Source organism: Leopardus geoffroyi, chromosome A1, assembly GCF_018350155.1.
Source record: "Leopardus geoffroyi isolate Oge1 chromosome A1, O.geoffroyi_Oge1_pat1.0, whole genome shotgun sequence".
Lineage (NCBI taxonomy): Eukaryota > Metazoa > Chordata > Mammalia > Carnivora > Felidae > Leopardus > Leopardus geoffroyi.
The window spans coordinates 128,761,270-128,782,767 of NC_059326.1; the positions used below are offsets into that span (position 1 = coordinate 128,761,270).

A 21,498-nucleotide genomic window follows, 5' to 3' on the forward strand; every position below is an offset into this window, starting at 1 on the left:
GCTAAATCTCAAAAAGAGAGATGAGATTTAAAAAAAAAATTTTTTTTAATGTTTATTTTCTTGAGAGAAAGAGAGCGTGAGTAGGGGAGGGGCAGAGAGAGAGAGAGCAAGACACAGAATCTGAAGCAGGTTCCAGGCTCTGAGCTGTCAGCATAGAGCCTGACACGGGGCTTGAACTGACAAACCGTGAGGTCATGACCTGAGCCGAAGTTGGACGCTTAACCAACTGAGCCACCCAGGCATCCTGAGATTTTTTAAACTCTCAAATAACACAAAATGGCTGTCCACCTTTGTGTAGGAATTTATGTGTGTGTGTGTGTGTGTGTGTGTGTGTGTGTGTGTGTGTGTGTTTGATTTTTCTTAAATAGGTAAATATTTGTGGATAACAGATATTTTCTTATTTGGTAATATACTATAGTCTAAATATCAGTATTACATAGCCACAAAAAAAGGCTAAAACATTTTGAAGCATTAAAATTTCATAAACTTAACCCCCTGCTTGAGAAGACAGTGTGTTTTTAATGGATGACAGAGAGTATGACAACTATATTCCTTTCTTTTGCTCCTATTTTTTGAGGACAAGTACTTTTAAGCTAAAAATATAAAATAAGTAAAGGCAAGAGGGGACGTAAAATACTCAGCAAATCTAAAAATGGCCCAAATTTTTGGAAACACCATTCTTTATACTTTGTATTCTCAACCACAGAACAGCCTTTTCTGTCCTCTTCACTGCCATACCAGGAGGCACAGGATATGGGCCTGCTCCTGGGATCTTGTCTGGAGTTAGAACTCCTCAGATCATCATCAATTCTTTTGATTGTCATCTTATTCTTAGGTTTACTTAAAACTAAACAAATAAAAAGAATGCCTTCAAGAGTTTTTTTTTTTCTCTTTGTCAGTGATGTTATTGTTAAGGCATATGTTTTCATTGGTAGTGCAATCTAGACCATATTATTGGTCTTTACTATAGCTTGAAATACTGAAATTTTTCATAAGAAATCTATAATATCTAAACAGACATTAAAAATCAGTGGTGTTATTTAAAATACAAAATTTTCTCAGTAGCAGATACTTAGTTTCTGTAATAGGTAATTAATAAATAAACCACAGAATTCAGTGTCTTTTTTTTTTAATGTTTATTTATTTTTGAGACAGAGAGATAGAGCATGAGTGGGGGAGGAGCAGACAGAGAGGGAGACGCAGAATCCAAAGCAGGCTCCAGGCTCTGAGCTGTCAGCACAGAGTCCGATCCAGAGTTCAGACTCCCAAATCCTGAGATCATGACCTGAACCAAAGTTGGATGCTTAACCGACTGAGCTACCCAGTCGCTCCAGAATTCAGTGTCTTATTATGAATGTTTATTTCTTGAATAAGGTAACTCTCATTTATATTTTCATCTCTTGGAAAAAAATTTTCAAGGTTGACAAGGGGAAAAGAGAGCTGAAGGCTTACTTGGGATAATTTTAAGCGCTAGACCTGCAAGAGGCATATATATCACTCCCACCTGAATTCCACCAACCAGAACCCAATCCTATGACTGCCACCTAACTGCAAGGGGTCCTGGAAAATGTAGAGGAGCACATGCATGTTTGGTGAGCAGTAACGTACCTGCCACAGATTATTATATTCATTTAGATGAATGTTTATTGCAGCCTATGCATGTGACTCTTCCGGGCACAGGGGTAAATAGAAGGACAAGTAAATCATGATTTCTTACCTCAAGTGGATCGTAATTCAAGAGTCATTGTAGATCACTGCTTGTTTATAGTTTTAGACTCTCAAAACAAATCCTTTGCTTATTCTTAGTATGAGGCTAATAAGTATTTTTTTTAAACAGCCAAATGAGTTGTATCTATCATCTATGTCTCTTAGGATTCAGGCAAGAAACAGATGCTATGTTTAAATTAAGTAATAAAGGTACTATGTGAGGGTGTGGGCAGGGTCTCAGAGGGAAACCACTGAGGTGGTGTAGGAAACCACAAGTCCAATACTGGAGATCTAACCACATCTCCGAGCTTGAAAGGGTGAGGAAAGAAGTGGTTTCTGGGACTTCAAGTTGTGACTTTGGGATAAGGGAGACAGCCAGCTTATCTGACCTTGCAGGGAGTGAGCCAGCAAAGTAAGTTCTCTGACCTTATTCTCTTCCTTTCCTCCAGTCTCCCATGGTATTCTCTATTATCTGAATCCCAATGGAAGACAGAGAGCAAGGAACCTGTTGATGTAATCCATAAAGGTCAGCTTTCTGGGGCAGAGGGCAGAAAGGTGGAGACATCTGGAGGGGTAAAAAGCACACTGTCCTAAAAAATTTTGTCTCTTTGGTAAATATTTTCAAGGCCTGTTCATTGCAAAGCTGTAAGTACTATAGGGTGTGTACAAAAGCTATGCCTTTTCTTTCGAGGGCCTTGCTGTCTAGTTAGGGAGAAGAAATCACAAACAAAAACTAAATTCAGAGGCAAGTTTCTAGAAGGTCTGTATTCAAGCAGTGATTTAGTGCTGCGCGGAGCATTAGATGAGGAATCATTGATGTAGTTCAGAAGAGGAAGAGATTATTGCACTCTTGAAGTGTTAAGGAAGGCTTGTGAAAGAACCAGAATTTGGCTATGAATGGGTTGACGAGTTTTATAGACAACAAGAAGGACAAAGTAATACATAAACATAATTTGCTCAGGGTATATAGTGAGTGTAGAGTGTAATTGAAGGTGGCAATTCATACAAAAGTTAGAGGTAAGTTTAGAAATAGTTTGAGGTGAGACTTTAGAAAATCATGAAGAGCAAACTGAGAAATTTATGCATTTTAAAACCATCATAGTTTTCTGAGAGAGGTTATAAGGTGTTTGTGGTAAAAAGTGTTCTGCAGTGAAACACATTTGGGAAATGTGTACTTTCCCAACCTTGTATATGTGTAATGTGTATTTAACATATTAATAGATCATGAAATCTTGCTGTACAGGACCCACTTTTTTGTTAAGCTACATTTGACAAGAGAAAACACCCTCTTCCCTTTTTTAAAAAAAATTTTTTTAAAGCTAAAACATGTTAGAATCTTGTGAAACTCTGGTATTGTATAAACTGTGTTTTAGGAAATGCTTCTGTAGGTAATGGGAAGCCTTTGATAGTTCTAAAAGAGTTATGACATGAATAAAAGTGTATTTTAGGGAAATTTGCCTGGCAGTGTTGTGCAGAATGGATTGGGGTGCAGATGAAGTTGAATGAAGGGGGTGAAATAGAAGTTACTGCTTCTGCAATAATCCAGGCACACAGTGCTTGCTAATCTGAAGTCAATGGTAGTAGTGGCTGTAAAAACTGCACACTTGGGAGAGGCATTAGGAAAGAAGTGACTCAGTGACTGAATGAATATGGGAGATAAGAGGGAAGGAAGAGAAAGGCAGAGAATGGAAAGAGGGAAGCAGGTGTCAGGAATGACACAAACTAGGACTTTGAGGCCCAAATCTTCCAGTTCTGTGTTTGTTAAACTGCACTCAATAATGTACACAGACCATTAAGAATAAGGTAAAAAGGCATTTGAGAAGTTTGAGTGACAGCATACAAAGGGCAACATAATGCCTGTTCTGGAAATGAGTTTAAAAGAATATGTCCTGGAAATAATTGAGCATCATGATGGTCTCAAAACTGGTTGTGATTCAGAGAGCAGAGTTCTAGCCAAGCTAGGTTGATGGACCAGACCACGGGGATTATATATACATAGCCAATTCACACTTTATTTATTGGTCATACCTGTAAATTTAGATTTTTTTTTCACTCCCTTCTCCACCAAAAAGAAGAATTTTGGCACAGAACCAGGTTAGGGTAAGAGCCAATTGTATCTTGTTTATTTGAGGTTGTGTTAACAGTAATAACCTAAGAACATTGTTCATTCTTATCTCATGTTCTTAACACACTTCAAACCAAAATCATGTTAGCAACCAGCTGCTGGCCTAGTGTGTATGTAGAGCCACATCCTGAAGGAAACTGGTGTTGGACAAAGAGAGGGATACTATGTAACTCTTTTAAAAAATATGTGTTACTGAGTCAGAATTAATTATTTGAAAAGGGAAAAACCCAGCAACGACTCTGTAGCATTGTTTTGGGAACTCATATATCTTAATTGGTAGTGTTGTTGCAGCTGTAACTTTTTTTTCTTTTCATTTCATATGCTTGCTGTCATTTGCCCATTTCTCTTCTGTGCATGAATGCTTTTTTCTTTATCTTCTGATATTGTGTTTTTATTTATGGAAGACAAAGTACAGTGTGATGCTTCTTTATTACTTGCTAAATTCCTTGTTTACATGCTAAATCCCTATTTTAATGTAGTTTGGGGATAAATGTACTGAAAATATTCACTGCTTATATTTTCAGTTTTGAATTTATTCATATTGTGACAGTAATTGGTAGAAAACTGTTTCTCACAGCTGACAGGCCAAAAAAAAAAAAAAAAAAGCTTAGGGACAAAGCTACCACATGCCAGGGTGCTGAGGGCCCATCAGATATTTAAAGAAGTGGCATTTGTACTTGCATTATTTAAGCTACTGTTGAAGAAGAGATGAGAAGAGACCATATTTGTAGCAAGCATATTATAGAACTCATTTTCTGAAGAATCATGTTTTTGAAGAAGGTATAACATCTATCAGACATTTTATAAAGCACACAAAACAAATATATAAAAGTTCTTCTCAAAAAGAACTGGAAACTGTGAATGCTATGGCATAATTTTTTTTTATTTTAAATCCCCCAAATTGAAACAAATATGTCTACATCCTAGAAATTAGTAATTAAGACCAAATTTCAAACCAAGTGTTGGTGAATAATTTTATCATTTTGTATCACAGAAATACTCTTTGGTAAACACTGTTTAAAGATGCATATTTAATTTCTGTTTTGCCAATTAACTCAGATCATTAATTATCAGACTGTGATTTGGTGGATCTGGGACATCTGATGTCTTTAAGAACACCTCAAGTGACAGAATAGCTGCTCTTTGGCTTTAGTGATGATGGCTCTATTTCTGTTCTTTTTTGCAAGTATGAATAACTCTTTAATAAAAATAAAAGAGCAGCTTACTGATGTCTCATCAGAGAGAAAGCCAACCTTGCCCTTCATCCTGATGAGATATGCTGGTGTAAGCAGGAGTGATGAAACAGTCCTTTCTAGTTTATTTTGTTATTTTTAATAGTACATGGGTGAGATTTCAAAGAGCCGTTGATGTAGATCAGGACCCAATAACTTTTTCGGCCTTTGAGGATATTCTATTAAATTGTCTAGCTCCATTGTTAAAGTGAGGATTTGTACAATGCATTTAAGAACATTTAAGGAGTAGCTGAGTTGTCCTTCTTCTCTGGCTTTAACTATGAAACAGATTGTAAAACACTTCAACCTGTAGTTTACAGTCTGACAAATTTTTGTTTTGCTTTGCTTTTTTTGTTTTGTTTTGCTTTTTTTTCTTCATTCATGGTCAATGTGATGGGTTGAATAGTGTCTCCCAAAAGTTCATGTCTGCCCAAAATCTCAGAACCTTTTGGAGATAGGATGTTTGCATATGTGATTAGTTAGGATAGGGTCCTGATGGATTAGAATAGGCCCTAAATCCAATGACTAGTGTCTTTATTAGAAGAGGAGAGGGCATACAGAGTCATACACAGGGAAGAAGTCCATGTGAAGATGAAGGCAGGGATTGGAGTAATGCAGCTATGAGCCCAGGAATGCCAAGGATTGCCATCACCACTAGAAGAGGCAAAGACAGGTGTCCCCTGGAGTCTTCAGAGGGAGCATGGCCCCTGCCTACACCTTGATTTTGGACTTCTAGCCTCCAGAGCTGTGAGAGAACAAATGTCTATTGTTTTAAGCTACCCAGTTTGTGGTACTTTGTTATGGCAGCACTAGGAAACCAAGAGAGTCAGTATTCCTAAACATTCTTCTGCAAACTTATATATTACAGCTTATTTTCACATACTGATATTACCCACGAAGTCCTCAAGGGTAAAACCACATCATACTCATCCATAGTAGGCAGTATTTATTATTATTTTTAAATAATAAAAATATTTAGTATTGTGTAACTGTGTGGACACCTTTATTTTTTAAGGTTCCCAAATGTATTCTTCATGAACAAATATGTTTTTATTAAATTTGCATATTTGAGGAAGACTAGAATATAAATATCCATAAGAATATGGAAATTTATAGATAATTACCAGGCTTAAGTTTTAATAGTTAGCAAGGTATGTTAACTTTTACTATTACTTTTTTTTTATTAGTAAAACTGTATTTGTGTTTATTTATTTATTTTGAGAGAGAATGAGCATGAGCAGGGGGAGGGACACAGAGAGTAGAGAAAGAACATCCCAAACAGGCTCCGTGTTGTCAGTGCAGAGCCTGATGCGTGGCTTGAACTCACAAACTGTGAGATCATGACCTGAGCCGAAATCAAGAGTCGGAGGCTCAACCATCTGAGCCGCCCAGGTGCTCTAGTAATACTTTACATAAATAATTTAAATCAGTTTTCAACATTGGATGTTATTCTATGCAATTCAAAGACCTAGGAAATCAATACTGAATATCAATAGTAAAATAAAAACAGTTATTAATGATATTCCATATGAATATTTACAAAAATGAAGCCACAATTAATGCAAATCTATTATAGATATATGTGTGTGTTCACATACACATATCTAAAGGCAAGAATTATTGAATACAAAATGATTCAAGATTAAAACGCGTGTGTTTTTTTTTTTTAATTTTTTTTAATGTTTATTTTTGAGAGAGAGAGAGCAGGAGCAGGGGAGGGGCAGAGAGACTGAAAGTAAAAATCCATATATTAGCAAGTAGATTTGTCACTAATATGCTGGAATCATTTTTTATAAAAGCATTTGTACTTTTTAAAAAAATTTTTTTAATGTTTATTTAGTTTTGAGAGAGAGGGAGAGACAGAGCATGAGCAGGGACGGGCAGAGAGAGAGGGAGACACAGAATCTGAAGCAGGCTCTAGGCTCTGAGCTGTCAGCACAGAGCCTGACGTGGGGCTCAAACTCATGAACCATGAGATCATGACCTGAGCTGAAGTTGGACGCTCAGCTGACTGAGCCACCCAGGCAACCCAAAAGTATTTGTACTTTTAGACTTAACTATTATTCTAGATACCTCAAATGAGCCCAGTAACCTTGATAGCACTAATTTAGCCATAAGAGATTATCTGCCTTTTGTTTGAAATGTATTAGTCCTTTATAAACATATAATTCCATGATTGTAATTTAAATTTCTCTTATTTTATTTTTTATTTTTTTAATGTTTTTATTTATTTTTGAGAGAGAGAGAGAGAGAGAGAGACAGACAGAGTGTGAGCAGGGGAGGGGCAGAGAGAGAGAGGGAGACACAGAATCCAAAGCAAGCTCCGGGCTCCCAGCTGTCAGCACAGAGCCCAATGCGGGGTTGAAATCACGAACTGTGAGATCATAGACCTGAGCAAAGTCAGACACTTAAATGACTGAGCCACCCAGGTACCCCTAAATTTCTCTTAAACCTAAGTGCTCATTATTAGTGGACCAGTTACATGAATTATGGTACATATATACAATGGGTGCTTCTTTAAAAAAATAACGAGGATATACTTTATGTATTAATATGAAAAAATCTGTTATAATTACTAAATGAAAGGAAAATTGCAGAACAGTTTATAGTGTAAGCTATTTATGGAAAAACAAAAGGGGGGATCATATGTCTGCGTCTTTGTCTATAATATACATACATACATTTATATTGACTTCTGTGTGCATAAAAATAATTTCTGGAAGGTTGAACTAGTAAAGGGAGGTTGCCAGTTAGTTGTATGTGTGTGCACGGATAGGAACTCAGCAGATAGGACATAGGCGTGAGGGAGTTTTTTCACTGTATACCATTTTATACTTTATGTTTGAACCATGTGAATGCACTAGGTAAGTAGGTAGGTAGGTAGGTAGGTAGGTAAGTAGATAGATAGGAAGACAGATAGATAGGAAGAATATTCTGTTTTTAAAAGTATGCTGGTGAATTCTGCTTTAAGAAAAACCCAGTAAGTGGAAACCAACTTTAAAAACAGTCCCATTTAGGGATTGATATGAATTAATCAAGAAAATATATAGAGCATCTCTTGCATGTAAATTGCCATATTAGACATTGCTGAAGCTACCAAACAAAGTATAAGGACAAAGTGACAACCTTTTAAAAGTGTGCAGTGATTATGTTACAAAAATATTACTCGTTTTACAACAGGATTCCATGTACTGTCTCTGAATCATGATATGATTCTAATTTCCCTCCTGAGTCTTCCAATCAGTAAATGAACTTTGTGATTCTTCCAAGTTTTCTGAAGATGTAGTTTCTCAATTTCATATCATCCTGGTTACTTTTCTCCAGTTGTTCTTCACTGTATCAGTGTGCTTTGTAAAAACTCAGCATCAAATGTGAAAATGAATGCTCTGAATTGGTGTGACTAGCTCTGATTACAATTTTTACAATTTTATTAGCCTTTGGGATAACTTTGTCAAACTACTGAAAACTACCAACCATTTAAACTCAGTGCTCTGCCATTGGGCAGGAAGTATTCTAAGTAGATCACTGCCCTATAGGGCAGCAAAAGTAGCATGCAGTTTTATTCCAGAAGGTTTACTCATCTGTTCTGTGAGAGGATCTTGCTATTTTATTGTGAGACTTGATGAAATATACCTCCTATGTAACCCTTTCCTGTCTGAAACACAAGACCTTCTGGCAGTTTCTCTAGTTACCCAACTCTGTTTTCCAACATCTGCCCTTGAGTTCCATTCTGGCTGATTTCACCAGTAAACCTGGCTTTCTACCCCCATTGCAGAAGATCTGAGCCATAAAACTTCTACACTTTCCTATTGTGAAGAACTAGTTGAATAGGCTTTTAGATTAGATGATCTTGGCTCATCAGGTATACCGTTCAGTTTCAGAAGCTTGGATGCAAATAAATCTCCTATAGTATGCTCATATGTTTATTTGACCTTTTGCAATGATGTGTGCTTTGTGGTCATTAGAGTCTTTTATCTAGATTTTAACCAGTTGGTATTCAAAAGGCAAACATCCTAATGTGGTAACTTCTTTCATGGGGTTTAATATTTTATTTCCATATTTTCCTAGTCACAGTTTTAGGTGAAGGATTTTCTGTCTTTTAGCTCCAGGTCATTTCTTCAGAAAAAAATTTCATGTGACAAGAGCAGTGGTAAAAACGTAAAAATGAAGCTCTTTAGGTTGAATTGCAGGGTTTGATGGAAGAAAGAAGGGGTTTCCCTGGAACTTTTTCTCTCCCAAGGTAGTCCGTGAAACATTTTCATGGAATGCTTTATGTTTAGTTTTACTTCTATTATTGTGTTCAGAAAAATGAAATTGACAGAAGTTAGATTGGCCTTAGGACAACCTTAGGAGAATCATTTTAGAGCTTTTGACTTTTTAGGATAGTGATTTTGATTACCAGCAATTTGGATACTTTTTTTTATCTGACCTCATTTTCCTTATCAAGGTGTCTTCTTGTCTGTTGAAACATGTGGCCTTTCTTTTTGATTTGTTAACATTATTCCTTGTATCCCTTCCCATTTCTGTGTATCCTGTGGAAATAATTATCCTTAGGGCCTAAATATCGGTAATAAATTCAAAATGGCCCAAGCAAAAGCCATTTATGAGTAGGAAGATGGCTTCCTTATGGGTAGTCTCTTAAAGACAGATGTATTTACCTAAATAAGAAATATTTTTGCAACTCTGGTAAGTGCAAATCTGGGGAAATTGTTACCAGTGTTTATACTTTGGATGCCAACACTTTATTCTTACATTTTTTAACCTTTAAATTTTTTCTAATTATAAAAGTAATACAATATTATAGAAATATTTCATAAGGACAGGAAAAGTCCACCACAATACTTACTCACCCCCCGGAAATAACCACTTTGCAACTTGGAGTATATTTATATCAGTCAGGATGGGTAACTGGCCTGTCATAACAGAAGAACCATGAAATTCCAGTGGATTAACATGACAGACATTTCTTTTTCCCTGGCCTACCCCAGGTTAAGTGTGAGGGTGTTGACAGTTTCCAACTGATGGAAAGATTCCACCATATCGTAACTGCAACATGTGGCCTCTTCAGATACTTTGGTAGGAGAGAAGAGGTTTAGAGATTATTTTTACTAGCAATTACATTTTTTGGAATAGCAGTGAAATGTGGTACTTTAGCTCACAGCTCATTGCCAGAGGCCCATCTTGAAGGGTACAAGGAAGTAGAGAGGAGCACTTGATACGGGTGAACGATAAGAATCCCTACAACAGTATTATTGCCTGTTTTTCTCTGTGCTGTTGTCTGTATTTTTATCTAACAGATGAGAATATCTTTTTAATCTACATTTCTTTAATTATTAGTGAGGTTGTGCATTTTTTTTGCCTATTTATATATTTATGTCCTATATAAAAAACTATTAATATCCTTCATCCATAGTTTTATCAGTTCTTCCTTTCAACCTATTTGTATATTAGGAACATTCAGACCTTTGTCTTTCATTTCATTAAACATCTTTTTTTTTCTCCAGTTTTTTCACGTAGTCTTTTGACTTTGTTTGATGGTATTTTTTGCTTGTTTTTTTTTACTTATTTTTTTTATTTATTATTTTTTTAATTTTTTTAACGTTTATTCAATTTTGAGAGATGGAGAAACAGAGTGCAAGCGGGGGAGCGGCAGAGGGAGAGGGAGACACAGAATCCGAAGCAGGCTCCGGGCTCTGAGCTGTCAGCCCAGAGTCTGACACAGGGCTCAAACCCACAAACCGTGAGATCGTGACCTGAGCTGAAGTCAGATGCTTAACCAACTGAGCCATCCAGGCACCCCCCACGATTTTGTTTTTATGAAGAAAAATATACAACCCTTTTCTTTAAAGTTTCTGTGTTTCCTCTCATCCACAGAACAGCCTTTCCCAGTCCAGGATTATTTGTATAATCCACTCATGTCACTTTATATCCAAAATACTAAACTTCAAATAAGGCACCCCAAGGATATAAGGTTTGTTTTTCCCAGGTGCCAGGGGCTGTTTTGTGGGTTCCTCTGCACATTTTGACTCCTCACACTTGCTATGTAACCATAGTCTCTGATAACCATTTTCCTATTTATGTTCTTATCTGTTACAACATTTCTTCTGAAAGACACCATGTTAGTATGTGTTTTGTGAAGGAACCAGAATTTACCACAATTCAAGATCACCTTGTAGCTTAGCAATTTATAAAACCAAAGTAGCGTGAGCATCCCTCCATCATGCCTGGCACAATAAACCATTCACTCTCAGCCCACACTTTGAGGATTGAGGGTGGACAACATGATGGTCTTCTCTACTCTGCTCTCTGTACTTTAATTGCACCCCTGATAGGAGAGGACACTGCATGCTTGGGAAGGTAATAGTGCTGCCAATGTTAATTAGCCCTAAATTGCATTTATTTCCCTCTCCCACTTCCACAGCTATTTCTCCTTTCTACCAACTTCTTGAGCTGTTTCTTTGATCCTGAAGTCCCTAGAGCTTTTCAGGCAGAAGTATGGCGGCAGTGCAGGGTGCCAGGCTCATCTGAACATTGTGTTTCAGGACTTCCCCTTGCCCACACTTCCCTGTTAGCAGCAAAACTGCCAGTTCTGAAACATGACCTTATACTCTGTGATCAAAACCTGACTTACGATGGTCCTCCTACTCCCAGCAGCCCCACAACCCCCTAGAGAGAGCACTGTACAAATCTGTGTTGCTTTTGTTTTGATGCCTCATGTGATAACCTAAATGTCCTCTAAGTTCAGTATTAAATCCTCTGTTTAGTTTGTAGTATGACTTTTAAATGACAACGTACAGAATAATTTATAATAACAGTAATAACTAATATATGTAATACTTACTAAGTTCCAGGCACTATTCTTAGCAGTTTATGTATACTAACTAACTTTATCCAGTGATGACATTTTATCTTAGTATCCCTATTTTATGTGTAGGGAAAGTGGGGTACAAGGAAGTTACATAATACTAAAGAATATAAGCTGGTAAATTTCAGAGCCAGAGAGTCTCCTTCCGTAGTCTATGTTCTTAACAAATTGCCTATACAGTAAAAATATATATATATATTAAGTTTATTCAGCGTTTGTTTTTCAGTTTAGTTGGTGTCAGAGCATTCCAAGGCAATCTTACCTATTTATAGGGACCTGTAAAGTTAGTGCCTCAACTATTGGAAGTGAGGGTTGACCTCAGCCATTTCTGAACTAACTCCTAGTGTGTGCTAGGTGCACACTGCCTGTGGACCTTAGTGTTGCAGTAACCATTTTCCTCTCTTTCTCTGATGTTTCATATTGTTGAAACATGGCAAGCTTGTCTTTGTCAGGTAGGATTATAACCAGCCACAGAGCCCACAGCCTAGAAATGAATCAACCCAACTAGTCCAAGGATATGTCATCCATATAGGGCTTCCTGCTGAGATATTTAAGGCTGGGAAAAGTAAAAGGGGGTAAAATGGAGTGTTTCGGTGATGCTCTGAATGCCTAGAGTTAGCTTAAGTAGCCTTCATCTAAGGGTGTGTACTATCACTATGGTGAAAGCCTTTCTAGCCCTATACCAATGATTTTTATCATCCTTCATGGCAGATAGAATAAAAGAACAGAGAAAATTTACTTCCAAAGCAATTTATTAAACATGAAGTGAAAAAGATCACGAGAGACTTGTTTCTTTTCATATTTTTCCCCTTCAAAATTGCCTTCTTATAGTTGACTAATGAATTCATTTCTCTTTCATATCACAAACTTAAGTGTGTCTGTGAATAAGACCCAGTGTCTGATTTTTTTTAAGTGCTAATATGTACTGGAACTAAGTTCAAAAATTCATCCCTCTTCCCCCCTCCAGTCCACCCCTCTCAAATTCATTCCCTTGCTTCTTCCTTCTTTTTACAATTTGGGAAGTTTTGAAATTATGTTTGAATGGCTTTCACTGAGGAGATACGTTTGCTTGTTTATCCATTTTAAATCAAGAAAAAAGCACAGATCAATATTCATATCATTTCTTGGCAAATAACTCAGTTGTCAAATTATTTTTGTATCCTTGGTTTGGTGCCTACTCACATTAAACTTTTTGAAAGGGAGATTGAGTTTAAAATGTGGTTGCTCTTTAATCAGTAGGTAACCTCGAACAGTTTCAAAGGTATGGATAGTTTCTGTTTTTATGTGAAGTGAAGAATGAGACATTAGAGTTATAAAATTAAGATTCTTGTTGAGTAAGCAAGTTTGCCTAAGGATAGGGGTAATGGAAATGCTTGATAATTTGCACTGAGAGGTGAGAGTTGTCACAAGCTGTCTCCCAGGCAACTAACTCTCTTGAAGCCATTATACCTGGGCTAATCACCTTATTTCCTAATCTCAGTAAAGTTCATCTTAATCCTAAACACTTCGGGGCGTCTGGGTGGCTCATTTGGTTAAGTGTCCAACTTCAGCTCAGGTCATGATCTCATGCTTCTGTGGGTTTGAGCCCTACGTCAGGCTCTGCTGACAGATGGGAGCCTATAGCCTGCTTCAGATTCTGTGTCTCCCTCTCTCTCTGCCCCTCCTCTGCTCACACTCTGTCTCTCTCTCTCTCTGTCTCAAAAATAAACATAAATTTTTTTAATAAATTTAATCCTAACCCCTCAATAAGAATTTTTCCCAAAACACGTTTTTTTTCCCCTTGAGATTATAATAGAGAAATGTCATTGCTCATTTTTCTTTGTGATCTAGACATTACTCATCTTTTTGCTAGAAGCAATCAGGCAGTGCAAAATACCATCTTTGAGAATCTAAGAACACCAAAGTTTGACCATAGTGGATTAGAATGGGTGATTTGAGAGGTGAGTGGTGGCAAAAGAACCCTCACAATCGGGTCCATTTTGTTAGGCTTTGTGGTTGTGTCTCAATTTGTTTTTGACACAACATACATGGTAAAACCATCCATCCCTGTCATTTGTGGAAGCCAAGGTATATTAAAAACCAATATTCCTTAATCTCCCAAATTAGGCATTTTGTATTTATACCAGAGTTTTGTATTCTTTGTAATATTTATATGTAGAAAGGATTTTAATATGGCAACTTCAAAGACCAAATACATCCTGTGGATTATGCCTCTAATTATATACTATTTGAGTCAATATATTCATGTAACCTTTTATTTAAAATGGTGTAATTAGATCACAAGAGGACATAGCTCACCCTTACTTGGCATGAAGAGTTTCCTTTAATAAAACCGTATTTAAAAAAAAAAATTACTTCCAGGTAAAAATTGGCTTTAATGCATGTAATTTAGGATCTAATCAAGTACTAAAAAGTTATTTAGGGAATAAGACATTGATTTTTATCTTCCACGAGGGCTAGCTGTGCTGTTGATGGGAAGTATTCACATTTTTGTCACATAAAGCGTTTTAACTATTTTGGTTGTATATTGGTTGACACAACAAGGTAGTAGAAAATGTATGTGCACAGTCTTTGAAGTCCTATAGACCAAATTAAGATTCCATTTTCCCTACCAACTAATTGTGTGACCTTGACCCAAGTTTATTTTGGGACAATCCTATGTTTCTTCATCTGTAAAATGGGAATAATAATACTAAGCTGCTAAGTGGAGATTAAAAGGAATAATTTAAGAAAACCACCAGGTACCATGCCTTAAACCCTGTATCTATTTGATCCCACAGTTTAACCTGTTTCACCTTATAAATCTCTCTCTGGATTATTGTGGTAGTCTGGTATTCCATTCCTGTCTTACACTTCACCCTCAAAGTGGCCACCAAAGTGATTCTTTTAAAACACATCTTTGAACCTATTCATCAGCTACATTATTAAATTTGCCAGTGACTCTCTGTTGTGTCAAGGAAAAAGTCCATGTACCTTGTCATGGCATTCTTGGGCTTTCCAAGATCTGATTCCACTATCTCTTTAATCTCTTTGATTCTGTAGGCCTCATAGGTGAGGAATTTGCCAGGTGAGAGGAGCCCTGAATCACAGGCTTGTTGCCTTTATATATAGTTTTAGTCTGTGTTGGTGGTGCTAGTGGTAAACTATATCTGCTCACGTTATCTCCTGTCTTCCTGTTACCAAAAAGTACTTTTCTTGCGGCTTTAATATTAGTAAATTACTTTAGTATTTTATTCCTTCCTATGTTGTTAGACTTGTGTGAGGTTTTAATGCAGTGCCAGTAGCAGAAACTAGCCACAACTCTTCATGTTGTAGCCCTTGTCCTTGGGAATCTTTAAATGCCAAATGCATATGAGGATTTTTTGCTAATTGAGGTAAAACTCACATAACATAAAATTAACCAGTTTAAAGTATACCATATGGTGGCGTTCAGTACATTCACATTTTTGTGCAATCCTCACCCTTGTCGAGTTCCACAACACTTTTTGAGGATATTTTTAACCTAACGCAGAAAATTTTTGAATGAGTGCTGAAAGAATAAGGCTAAGAATGTTAAGGATTGGCGTGATGATGAGCTCCTCTAGTAGCATCTCCCAAGTTTACAAATTCTATAAATTATATGTATATAAATATTTATTTACATTTATATAATAAATGACACATAATATAAATTTACCATCTTAACCACTTTAAATACACATTTCAGTAGAGTTAGGTACATTCACCTCACTGTGCACTAAAGTGCCCAGAAGTCTTTTCATGTTGGAAAACTGAAACTCATCAAATTAGCAGTTCCCCTCCTCCCTCTTCAGCCCCTGGCAACCACCATTTTATTTTCTATTTCTATGAATTTGACTGTTCTGGGTACCTCATATAAGCAGAATCATACAGTATTTGTGTTTTTGGCTTTCTGTGACTGGCTTATTTCACTTAGCATGATGTTGCCAAGGTTCTTCCATGTTGTGACATGTGTCAGAATTTCCTTCCTGTTTAAGTCTGAAAAATCTTCCATTGTATCTATTTACCACTTTTGTTTATCCATTTATCTGTCACTGGACATTTGAGTTGTTTTCACCTTTGGATGTTGTGAGTAATGCTGCTCTGAATGTGGGTGTACTAATGTTTCTTTGAGACACTTCTGTTCTTTCTGTTCTGCCAGAAGTGGAATTGCTCGATCATAGTGTTAATTCTATTTTTAACTTTGAAGACCACCGTATTGTTTTCCATAGAAGCAGCACCATTTTACACTCCTACCAACAGTGCACAAGGGTTCTAATTTGTCCACATCTTGCTAACACTTGTCTCATTTGGGGATTTTTGGTGTTTTTTGTTTTGTTTCATTTTGGTTTGTTTTTTTATAAGAGCTATCCTCATGAATGTGAGGTAGAGTCATACATTTTAAATTAAACTCTGATACAGAGGGACTTAGGATGAAAAATGTCCAGGCTCATTTAGAGATTGTGGCAAAAGTCTAAATTTGAAAACTTGTGCCATGTGACCCTTTTCTCCTTCACTGTACCCCAAATGACAGGCCTCGAGTAAGGCTTATCACAGTTTAAGAAGTCAAGAAGTTAGAAGCAGTAACACTGATTGGCAGTAAGAAATAACTAAGTTACTGTGATGTGGTGGAATCTTTTAAAGTCAGAAAGCCAATCTCAGTAGGACCTATGTAGGTTGAAGTACAGTATACTATGTTACTTATTTATAATTAGCATGAGATCCAAAGAGGAAATGAGTACACAAAGGGTTTTATTTACTAAGGCAAGGGAAAAAAATATGTCATTTAAAAGTTATTTTTATTAAAGTGGTCAGAATGGATGGAAATATTTTCTTTTCAAAGCCAATTGGCTTCATTTGTCTGAAAATGCTGTCCTATGGATTAGCTGATTTTTCATTGTTGCCAAAAAGGTGACATACTGTTTAAAGTAACATATTTTCAAGTGCCTAGAAATATTTCACCATCTTCTGTGTAAAATCCAATTGTCTTTTTAATTTTCCATTTTCTGGAATAATATCTGAAATCTCTGTTTTCCTCCTCCTTTACTTTTATAACTCCTATTCGATGAATAGCTCTTACAGAAAGTTTCCCATTTCTTTATACTCCACAATTCTGGGTCCCTTATTTTTTCCTTTGTGGTATCATGGCAGATAGCCATGTTACACTTGGCTCCCTGTATTGTAGTGGTTCTTAACCATCTGACCCCCGAGACCACCAGTGTGTCTCAGATCAGAGACAGAGTTGTTGCTGTCATGCTGCAAAGTGTACATAGCATACATCTTGGTAAGCCTCTGGGAATGTGAGGCCGTTACGTTGTCTGATATGAGTCATCATGAAAAGAAAAATACTGGGACCATTGAACCAGACTGTGACCAACTTGAGCCTTCTTTCTTTTACTCCCATGTATAGAGCAGTGTTTGACCTAGGCACTCAGTGTGTGTATGTATACATGTGCTTATATAAATATTTATTGTATTTTTAAAATGTATTTTAAATGTATTTTTAAAAAAAAGTTTTTTTAACGTTTATTTATTTTTGAGACAGAGAGAAACAGAGCATGAACAGGGGAGGGCAGAGAGAGAGGGAGACACAGAATCTGAAACAGGCTCCAGGCTCTGAGCTGTCAGCACAGAGCCCGACGCGGGGCTCAAATTCATGGACCACGAGATCATGACCTGAGCCGAAGTCGGATGCTTAACCGACCAAGCCACCCAGGCGCCCCAAAATGTTTGTATTTTTTAAAATGAGTAAACACTAAGATGAAGAATTTGGATTTTCTTTTTAAGAAAAATATATGCATTGTGGAATTTTAAGTTTTGTATAGGAAGAGTGATAGAGTTGTGATACACTAAAACTGTTATAAAATCATTCTCTTCCTTCTTCCAGAAGAGATACGAGATTGAAGATTCAAAGACAGAGGTATAAAATTGCAGTGAAGGGAACAAGTAAAATCAGGGTGAGGGAAAAGTGGACCCAGATATGAGGCTGTAATGTAAACTGCAATTACCTGTACATTTCTCAGAGTGGACTGCAAATGTATCTCTGAGGTTTGTAGCAGCCAACTCAGAAAGAGACAGCCTTCCATCATGTAAATAACTATTGTGAAGGAACAGGACTCTTTTTTTTTGTTTGTTTTGTTTTGTTTTCCAAAAAGAAACATAGCCTCATTTTGCTTTTATTCTTTAAAAAATACACATTTCTTTAGGCATCTGGGTGGCTCAGTCAGTTAAGCATCCGACTTTGGCTCAGGTCATGATCTCACAGTTTGTGGGTTTGAGCCCTGCATCAGGCTCTGTGCTAACAGCTCAGAGCCTGGAGCCTGCTTCAGATTTTGTGTCTCCCTCTCTCTCTGCCCCATCTCCACTCATGCTCTCTCAAAAATAAATAAACATTAAAACATTTTTTAAATTAATCAATAAGAAAGTACAAAATCTGTTGTTAATTGCCCCACCAGAGATAATTTTGGGCCACACTCCTAACTTCTCAGTAATCCAGAGACAAGAACAGTTGGTAACACAATTTGTACGGACTAAGTTACATTCCCAACAGAATAAGAACTTCTTAATTTTCCTGCACCCTCTGTAACACTGGGTCACTGTTGGTAATCTTTCTTAGTCCTATAAGAGAAAAATGATACTGTTATTTTTCTGTTATTCTTAGTACTGAAATCTGATGTAACTTCTCCCATAGTTTTTATAGACTTTACGCAATATAATTAACAAGTATCCCTGACAGCATCTTTTGATAGATTTGATATGTTTCCTTCTGAAATACTTTTTTACAATAGCTGATTTTTAATTCAGTCACAGTCTTTCTGGGGCCAGTATGATATGGCCTGGTATTCAGTGTCTTTGTTGAATTTTATTTATCCAGTAGTATATTTGTAAAGACTGCTAGCTTTCCACCAAAATCCACTTTCTACTTCTTCATGGACACACAGCTAGACTACATTTACCAAGTTTCCTTTTAAATTAGGTGTGGCCGTATGACCAGGTTTTCTGTAGTGCATTGTAACTGGAAGAATTGTGAGTCACTTCCTGGCCTAATCGGTAAAAATCTCCCTTTGTTTCTCAGTGCTCTTTCTTCTTTCTGGCTGAATGAAATGGCAGTGCTCAGGGAAACCCTGGAAGTCAGCTGTTGAAGATGGCTGAATAGCCTTCAGTCTGAATCCTCATATGACTGTGTGGGAAGAACTGGCCTACCTGAGCATCCACCCAGGACTTTTACCTAAGAAAGAAAGAAATTTCTCATTTAAGCTACTTACTTTTGAGTCCATTTGCTACCACAGCTTAGCCTACCCTAACTAATAGAATATTTTAGAAAATATAACTGAACAGAAATTGAATTAGATTCAAGTGCTCAAAATCATGAGGATATGTTGTATCTATCACATGACTCTACCTACCTCCACATTAGTTTCATTCATATATAGGTTTTCTCCACACTGTAGAATTTATGGCCCCAGCAGTTTGAGGTCTGTCTGGTCTTTATAACTTAGGATCCTTAGAGGTTGAGAGTCTTTCCTGGATGCTCCAGCAAAATTTGTAGGGAAATGCTGATTGGCTGAGCGGTGTCATGTGCCCAGTCCCTTTTTTGTGGTTAAAGGTTTGTAATACTACGGCCAAATTTAGTTCACATTCCCACCTCTAGCTGGAGGGGTAATAGCGTCCCCTCAGGCCCACCCACACCCCGCCAATCTCAGTGGACAGAGGAGGATCACAAGGAATGAAATAGTGAATGGTTCCCCAAAGAAAGGATTTCTAAACATAAAGAAAAGACATCAGAATACAGTGTGGTTACAAAGGTTTTTCAGTTAATATAAACATGAAATAAGAGGGGCCTGGATGAGAGTGGTGGTGCAAACATTAAAATAAAAGGAACAGATCAGAGTATATTTTTGGTGTTGAAAAGTTGGCACTGTTGGGGAGGGAGCTAGTAGTAAAGTCAATTTATATTTTTATAAAATAGTTTTAAAAATTTTCACTTGTGGCTCACAGCTCCTCAGGGCAGCGGCTGCTGCTTGGGTGCAGAGGTGAGTGACCTGTAAGCCTAGCTGGCTTGCACAGAGCCATGGCCCAGCACCACCACCCCACTGCCTCCCATGGCTTTGCATCCCAAATGCAGTGCAGGTGCTGAGTCGCCCCTGCTAGAATGGTGGTGAAGTTTTTCCCCAGGCTAGAGAGTGCTCTGGAGTTCCTGGGACCAAATGTTCATAGCCTTATGGGAATGGTACCCAAATCCCTATAGCAAATGCGTCTTGACAGAAGACACAGTGCACCTGCAGGTGACCTCTGACCACAAGCTCCTATCCTAGCATCTCCTGACAGAGACCAATAGGGTACCCTGCTGGGCCCAGTGACTGTTTCCTACCAGTGTTGCTCACTCAGTGTACATCCTAGAGGATTCTGTTGTGGAACAGCAGAACCAGACTGACCACACCCAGCTGATGGTGGCGGAGGAGCAATGTATTTGCTATGTGAATTCTGATAAAAGCAACTGGACTGAAGTCCAGCAGGAAGCCTGGGTCTCTAGCTTATTTGGTGTCTCTAGAACTGTCCACCATCGTCCGCCTTTTCTTTTTTTGCCAGAAATTTGGCCTTGCCCAGTTCAGAAGTAGTGTGGCTAAGATTGTGAAAGGATTTCAATACATCTTGGAGCTGCACAGTGAGACCCCTTCCAAAACCCTTGGTGAGACAGCCAAGGAAGCCAAGGAGGAGACAAAGGAGAAGGCACTGGCAGCTATAGAGAGGGCTAATGACCTTGCCATCAAGGCAACCACCAGGCAGCAGCAGTTTGTGTGGCTAGCCCAAGCCCTGGTGCAGTAAGACACCTGACCATCTGGCTCAAATCCCTGTGCCCTCTATACCTTATACTTTATTATCTTTTTAAGTTTATTTATTTTGGGAGAGAGAGTACATGCACACACGTGTGTTTGTGTGGGCGGGGGAGGGACAGAGAGAGAGGGAGGGAAAGAATCCCAAGCAGACTCCATGTTGTCAGTGCAGAGCCCAGCACAGGACTCCATCCCAGGAATGGTGAGATCATGACCTAAGGCCACATCAAGAGTCAGATGCTTAACTGACTGAGCCACCAGGTGCCCCACCTTGTACTTTATTAAGTCAACTTCCAGGGAACCTGGGTGGCTCAGTCAGTTAAGTCTCTGACTCTTGATCTCCACTCAAGCCGTGATCTCATGGTTCATGAGATCAAGCCCCATGTAGCTGTTAGCGCAGAGCCTGCTTGGGATTCTCTCTCTCCCTTTCTCTCTCTGCCCCTCCCCTGCTTGCATTCTTTCTCTCTCTCTCAAAATAAATAAATAAACTTTAAAAAAAAAGATTAAAAAAAGTCAACTTCCAAAATTTTTTTCTCATTTGTGATATAAAACATAACATTTGTCAACCTAAACATAAAAATGTAGTGTTAAGTATATTCATATTGTAAAAACAGAAGTTTTTAAATTAGGAAATGAGTAAAATGATAGTACTATCAAAGGATTTCAGAGATTTGAAAGGAAAAGCAGTAGAAGATAGGGAGAGATGGATTTCATAACTACTGATGGAACAGGCAAGAT

General features: G+C 37.6%; 1 protein-coding gene and 1 pseudogene across 1 annotated transcript in view; both read left to right on the forward strand.

The window, feature by feature from the left end:
* The window catches only part of NDUFAF2 (NADH:ubiquinone oxidoreductase complex assembly factor 2), a 176,129-nt gene that overhangs the window by 65,681 nt on the left and 88,950 nt on the right, over positions 1-21,498 (forward strand). The gene's annotated exons all lie outside the window — the stretch shown is intronic.
* Positions 13,854-20,764, forward strand: LOC123580092 (annotated as a pseudogene).